Source organism: Nicotiana attenuata, unplaced genomic scaffold, assembly GCF_001879085.1.
Source record: "Nicotiana attenuata strain UT unplaced genomic scaffold, NIATTr2, whole genome shotgun sequence".
Lineage (NCBI taxonomy): Eukaryota > Viridiplantae > Streptophyta > Magnoliopsida > Solanales > Solanaceae > Nicotiana > Nicotiana attenuata.
Window position 1 is genome coordinate 6,714 of NW_017674337.1, and position 8,197 is coordinate 14,910.

Below are 8,197 nucleotides of genomic sequence, written 5' to 3' on the forward strand. Positions count from 1 at the left end.
TTGGGCTTGGAACACTGGAGTGAACTTCCAACCTCGAGATTTTTGGAACAAATAAAGTTGCCTTATTTGAGCTCTGGGCGGCTTTCACAATCAATGGCAGATCTCGGCTGGGACTTACTTCCAGACCCGTTCCTTCTTGAATTGCACCTACTGTCATTTTTGCTCGACCGACCGGCTTGTATTCTTGATCTCGGCCAATCATTCCCACAAAATGAACATCACTGTGTGCTGGCAACGGGTTGTTTGTCGCATTAGGAGTGTCCTCGCCATTCGTCACTACAATCAGTTTTTCAGAAATGAGTCTCTCTATGGCTCTTTTCAGAGTCCAACAGTCATCAGTGCTATGCCCTAGGGCACCGGAATGATATTCACATCTAGCATTTGCTTGAAATCCATGCGAATCAGGATGCATATGGTGGGGAGCGATGGGTCCAATTACGCCCATTTACTTCAGCTTCTGGAATAGACTAGAGTATGATTCAGCCATTGGAGTGAATTTTTCTGCCGGCCTCTACTCTCGACCATAATCCTGCCTAGGACGAGCATTGTAGGGTGCCCAAAAAATTTGCTGCTTAGGTCGGGGGGCCCTTGGAGCTTGTGCCAGTACCTGTTGATTGGGAGGCCGAGCATATGATTGAGAATTGAACACTGTATATTGTGGTGGGCCCACATAGTATTGAGGAATTGGCGGGGGATAATAATGTTGAGGGTAGCTGGATTGCCCCTGCTGAACTTGCACATAAGGGTGCGATGCCCCTCTTTGAACTTCCCTAGATCCCGAAGCCATCATGGACCCTTCATCTCTCTTCTTTCTATTTGCCAAACCTCCCGACCCATTTTGGATAGCTTGGGTGGTGGCTTTGAGAGCAGCTTGACTTACAATTCTGCCAGTCTTGAGGCCATTTTCGACCATCTCCCCTATTTTGATTGCTTCTGCAAAAGGTCTACCCATCACCAACATCATGTTCTGAAAGTAATCAGGCTCTTGAGCCTCCAGAAAAACAGTGATCAACTCGTGGTTATCCATGGGTGGCTTAACTCTAGCCGCTTGCTCCCTCCACTTGATGGCATACTCCCTAAAACTTTCGGTCGGTTTTTTCTTCATATTGGACAAGGAATTACGATTCGGCGCAATATCAATGTTGTACTAAAATTGTTTGACGAAGGCCTGGGCCATGTCATCCCAAACATGCCAGTGAGAGATATCATGGTCAATGAACCATTGGGAAGCTACACCCACAAGGATTTCCCCAAAGTAAGCCATCAGCAGCTCTTCTTTTCCTCCTACACCCCCAACTGGTTGCAGTACCTTTTCAAGTGGGCGATAGGGTCGCCGTGTCCATCATATTTCTCGAATTTTGGGGTCTTGAACCCTCGTGGCAAATGGATGTGAGGGAACATGCATAAATCACTGAATGAAACACTTTTGTGACCACCTAGTCCCTGTATATTCTTTATATTCTGTTCAAGACCTTTCATTTTCCTGGCCATCTCATCTGGCTCAACCGTCGTGGCAGGCTTTTCTTTTTCCACTGGTGATTCATATTGAGGAGTCTGATTGTATGGAGCCGAGACGCTGAATGTCATATTTGGAGAATAGTATTGGCCATCATAAGCATGAGATGGTGGCTCATTGTTAGCATGAGATGGTGGCTCATTGTTTGGCCTCGTCACAGGATGTGGTGGCGGGATTGTATATACCGGTGCGCCAGATACGACGAGAGGGTTGTTCCTGACCGGTGCGACTGGGGGTCGCATATTAGAGGTACCTGGGGGCTGTAGTTTGGCACATACCCTGGTGGTAGAATGTGATCGCTCGTTGCATGGAGCGGTGTTTGAGTAGCCTAGGGTATGGTGGAAGTTCTCTCTTAAGGACCCTGGGGTGGAGGTCGACCAGAAACCCAAGCTTGATATACATCTAACAGTTGCTGTCTCAATTTTCTTATTTCCTCCGACTCTTGCTCAACTACTGACCCTGCGGATTGTCACTGACCAACTCGATTTCATCACTGTTATCCATTACCACCGCTCCTTTAGATCTGGTGAAGTAATGATGTGTTGCCGGTTTCAACACAAACCAAACACCTTAAGCTTACTATATAAGAGGCAACAAATGTGTTAGGGTTAAGCATTTTACAGATAGGAATCACACGTAGATATACTATGCTCCTAAAATATCACCATTTCTAATATGCTTTTGGAAGCCTTCACGTTTCATTCCGGCTTATCAGCTTGTTACTTATTGACACTGTTATTTCCTTCTCTCTCTTTTTTTTTTCTTTTTTCAGTCGCCTTATTTTGATCCCTTACTTTAGAGTCATTTGAAAAATATTTGATCGAACCTTTTGTGGGTTGCCTACGTATCATGTCGCCGCATGAATCGGATCATTACGTAGTTCAGGTACATGACCATTTTTTTACAAAACAAACATCTTTTTGGTTCATTTTCGAATTTTTCTAAACAAAATCTTTTTCATTGATTTTCAATATATATAATAATTTTTTTTATACAAGACTCACAAAGTAAGAATTACATAAAGATAAACAAAACCAGACTTGACTCAAACAGACTTTTTAGGATAAAAGGCAAAATAACAAGACTCAAAACACCAAAAGACTCTTACAGACTCAAAAATAACAAAAGAATAATGAAAAAGGACTGATAACTAAAAGAAGACATTGATCTCTGCAGTAGAATCCACCAGCATCACTGTAATCAAGGCGTTTGTTCCTGCGGCTGACCCCCAACATTGCGGTATATCTTCTCCAAGTCTGCAGATATATGACGAGCAACGTTCAATGATACTTCTGCAAACTGCTCGGGCGTCATTCCTTGGTAACTTCTGCATGCTCTTGAGGTATATGTGACTATCTCGAGGATCTTTCCCTTAATGTATTCCTGAGCCACGTGCAACTCTTGATTTTGCTGACCACGGGTCTCAGCTAGATCCAGCGCATCACGCTTGTGGTCCAAGGACATATCTCTCTGGCGTCGAACATCTAGCGAAGCCGCTTCTAACTGATTGATCACCTTTTGGTAGTGGTGTCTTTCTATTTCAAACTCCGCGATCTGGCTCTCCTTGCTTGATTCAACTCCCCCTATCTGATCCCTCATACCTTGGATTAATGGAGCAAAACCTCTATGCTCATGATCACGGACTACCCTGAATTGGGCTTCTCTCTCTTCTTGTTGCTGAGCGGTTGTGACGATGTTCTTCTTTCGAATTCGGGCTTTGAGTGCTTGCTTCTCTCGTGCCCACTGAGCCCTTTCCCGCTCAAAATCAGCCTGTTGTATGTCCATAGCTCTCTCCAGAATGCCCTTATCTTCTTGTAAATGTCAATACGAGATTGGAACTCTTGTGCCACTTCCCTTCTGGTTTCTCTAACTCTGGCCTCGATCTCCTCCTCCCAATCAACTGCATGCCGTATGGATCTTTCTGTCCTTTGCTCGGGGATAGCCTGGTTGTGAAACCACTCAAGGTATGCGAGACTTACCTCCCCACGTTCACGATCAGCTACCATCTCGTCCAAATCAGAAAATCGACCACCAAACCAAACCTTTTGTGCATATGACTCCCTTGGAGGTTCCTCTCCCTTGAATTCCCACACGAACGGGTGCATGTCCTCAATCGGGGGCCTCTTTTGCTTTCTCCCTAGCTGGTGCATGACGCGTAGAGGCGCGTAGGGTTGGAAACCTCTGAAACCCATGAGTATGAAGAACGGGCGATACGTTGACATATGTATGACCCTAGCAGAAGGGAACCAGTAATAGTTCCAAGTGATTCTATCAGCACTCAATGAACCAAGTAATGTCCGCCAGGCCCTCACCCCCTCTTGAAGATTACAACTCGCAGCTCTGTCTGGGTGACATCCAATGTAATTCAGCCAATTATCATTGAAATTTACTATTATTGGATGATGATAAAGGTGATCTATGAACCACATCTGCAGCAGAATGTTGCATCCCTCGAAGTAATCTTCACCTTCTTGACAATGGGTCAAAGCTTGAAAAATATCTCCCAAAATCATGGGAAGAATGGTATGATCCTCGCTACTTTGCAAATACGAGAGTACCGCAACCAATCGAATTCTGATGCGCCCACCACGCTCTGGAAAGACCATGATCCCTAGAAATGATATCATGAACGCGAAGATTCCCAACTCCTTCCAAGCGTCGTAACTCAACTGGTTGACGAATTCTGTGCTCGAGAAGTTCTCAAACCCTTTCTCGTCCCCAAATCTGTCATAAAGATATTCCGACGGAACCCAACCTTCATTTAAGCAAACCATTGGAATTCGACGGAGGCATAACTTTTTTAAAAAGTTGTTTACACCAACTTTTCTCGGAGCAGCACGCTTTTTCCCACGAAGGTCTCTCCCCAATCCGGTGAACCCACCTAATTCTTCCAATGTGGGCGTCATTTCACAATCTTTGAACCTGAAGACATTATTCGCGGGGTCCCAAAAACCCACTAGAGCCTCGATTAGATCTCTGTTAGGCTTAATTCCCATGATGTTTGTGAGGAACTTGAGGTGCTTAAATACTCTATTTTGTTCCCATGTAGCAAAACTAGCCCACCAATTACAGAGACTACTCGGGGTCTTATCTCTGATCAAGAACATAGGAGGTGTCTCGTCCCTTACCCTTTTCTGACTGCTTCTTTGTGGAGAACTCATGGTGAACCTAAGAATAAGATAAAAAGGGTCAGGACTTACCTAAACTATACGCAAATTCTGATCATTTTTTTTGCCAACTTAGGACTCGTTCTATATTTATTATTTATTATTATTACAATATATATTTTTTGAAATTACCGGACACAAAAGTTGAGATGATAAAAGCGGAAAAAATAGCTATTATTACAAACACAGCCCTTTGATACTTTCATAGAAGCCATAATGGATGTCTCAGCAAAAACAGCCAAACACAAGAACAAAATGATAAAAAATAGACAAAATAATAAATAAATTAAAAAAAAACTATTTTTACGAAAATGACCCTTCGCTACTCCGAGAGGGGTTTAAAGGCTGTCTCAGCAAATATAACCAGACAAAACTAGATAAAAATGGCCACTTTCGCGAAAACAGCCTTTCTGTACTTCCGGAAAGGTTTAAAGCTTTCGAAAAAATGGCCAAACGTAAGGGCCAAATGGTAAAAGGTCAATAAATATGGACAAAGTAGCTATTTCTTAAAAAAATGGCCCTTCAGCACTTCCCAGGAAGATTTTAAGGCTGTCTTGGCGAAACAGCCAGAATACGCGGGCAAAACAGTAAAAAGGCGACCAAAATAGCATCTTATTTTTTATTTTTTTTCCGAAAATTTTATGCACATGCAGAATTTCATGCTCCTAATTTTTGAAAAGTGTGGGTTGAACCCGATGGAGGTTTCCTACGTATCTCACATCCGGTGAGAATCAAACCCGCGTAGTTCAGCGAAACTGGGTACATTTCTCTTTTATTTTTTATGAAAATTAATCTTTACACCTCACGCCAGACTACTACAAAATCTTATCTTTTTTATTTTATTTTTTTTTGTAAAAAAAAAACAAAGGTTTATTTGCACTAAACTAGGAGAATGATTCCCTTTTTTTTCTTTAATTTTTTTTTCTAATAATTCCGCTTCACTAATTTTCTAAAGCCGGTCGACAATGCAGGTAAGCCTTCCAAATGATGTATCAAGTAGCACATACGTGAACATGATGGTCTCAAATAGGATACCTATCTTATACGGACCCGGCCCCTGTGCCGAGTTTCGCTAAGTTAAATGCACGTGATGTACATAGAGCGAACCTACAAGGGAAATCCGGCATGAGGTTTGTTCTTCTAGGTTTAAATCTTGGTGGAAAAGGTATCTAGACTGGCTTACTCGAGCGGACAACTCGAGCCGAGGAGGGTCAGTGTACCGGTAGCATTGCTTTCCGGCTTAACTGGTGGTGCTCCACGCCTAAAATAGGTGTGACTAAAATCCTTCACCGGGTGACAAGCACCTCGGTTATCTCAAAGAAAGCGGGCTATGTCAAGCAAATGCCCAATTTTAATTTCAAGAAGACTCAGAGGGGGTGCGTGAGAAAACAGTTTATATGTACAGTTCAACAATATCAAAACGGTAAAAATCGAACAGGTAGCACATTGCACAAATAAATCACAATATATACAAAATTAATAAAGCCAAATAAAAAGTCAACATGTACAAGCTCGAATTCTAGTTGTCCCCAGCGGAGTCGCCAGAGCTGTCACACCCCTTTTTACTCCAAATAAAGATAATGTATGGATTGTGGTGGGTTAAAGAGTTTTTCCAATTAAAGTGACAATTTTAAAATAGGGATTATTTTATTGTTCAGAGTCGCCACTTGGAATTAATTTTTGGGTGTTCCAAGTCACCATTTATTTGAATCCCTAGTCAAAGAAAGGTTTGACTCTATTTTTATCGGTCCGCGAAAATAAAGTTCGGGTAAGAAATTTTGTTGATCGGGGAGAAGGTACAAGGCATTCCCCGAATCCCGTGGTTCTATCATGATCGCTTTATTGACTTAAAAGTTGGCTTGAATTAATCTTGGACAAACTGATTTTCATGTTTTACGTATCCACTTCTTTTTTTTTTATTAGATTTATTAAGAAAAATGATTTTTTTGATAAATTATGTTGTCATAACCACGCTACGCGAGCGAATGCGTGATCGAAACAAAATTTATTAATTTTATCACAACAGCGCTACGCAAGCGAATCCGCAATTATGACAAGGATTATTAGTATATTATTACTTTTGAAAAAAAATTACTACATTTAAAGGAATTAATTAAATATTAACTATTGCGCTACGCAAGCGAATCTGTTATTTTAGTGAAAGGATTAATTAAATTTAAATAAAATAATTAAAGCTTGTAGAAATGGTATAAGATTATTGAATTAAAACATTAAATGTTAATGTCACGCTATGTAAAGCGAGTCCGTGAATAAAAAACGAAGTTAAAACGCACCTACTAGTTGCCTAGCGTTTAAATTAATTAAAGGTACTTAAGTTATTGGATTATTGTTACACATCATGAAAATTAACTAATTCTTAATAAGTTTATTCAACTAATCTAGTATTATTTTTGAAGATGGATATTATTTATTGAGAAAGTGGGCCAATTTGCTTATTTAGTTGTGGCATTGGGCCAAACATCTACACGAAAGAAATGGGCAGAATATTTATAGATTTCTTAAAGGCATTGGGCCTGTTGGACAGTATCCGCCTTGGCCCATTATTGGGATCCAGAAATGGGCATAAGCTGAAAGCCCAATGGCTTTAAACTACTGACTTGCTAAGACAGCCAACCTGGACTAAATTGCGAGTCTGGCTTCTTTTTTTCTCAAAAAATTAACCTTTATTCTAGCAATCCCAACCACCTATTTATGATCTAGCCACTTTCTACCAAAAATCCAAGGTCCTAGCAGAGATGGTCATAAGTAAAAATCTAACTTTTATCACAATAACTAAAGGTTTGAGGCATGGCTTTATGTTCTTTTCTTTAAAGAAAATGGCCTAACATAAACTGGCCAGAATTACGCAAGCTGCAAAAACAGTCCTTAAACACATTACAACCTTCTTGAAACATCTCATTTTACATGCATTGAAACTACATTAGATAATAAAGTCCAGCTACACATGAATAAACACTATTTGAACATTCAAGGATTCATTTTTATATATGAATCCAACAAGATATATTTAAACAATCAAGAAAACTATCTAGCATTCATTTATCTAGATGGATATACCCCCAGTAGACAAGATGTGTTCAAATCTTCTTGTTAATGTGAAAATATCTACAACATAAGGTTAAAGAGTTACCTGAGGCGCGAAATAATAAAAGTACAGCAGTAGGATCAGCAAGAATAGCAGCACAAATAGCAATAAAGACAGCAGCACCTCAGTGTTAAAACAACCCAGAAAATCAACAAAGATGCTTGAAACTAGTAGCTAAACAACTTCACAAATTGCCTAAGGGATCTTTCTATTTTCTCTCAAAGGCTCACTCTAAGAAACTCACAAAGCTCTGAAATTTCAGCTCGTTATATCTATTAAGCTGCTGATTTTTCTCAAAGATATATGTCTTTTTTAGAGTGTAAAAGATGATCTCTCCATGTAAGATCGAGTATCTGTAAAGAGAGGAAAGGGTTGCCCTTAAGTAGGCAAAGAAAGCTACTTTTTGGA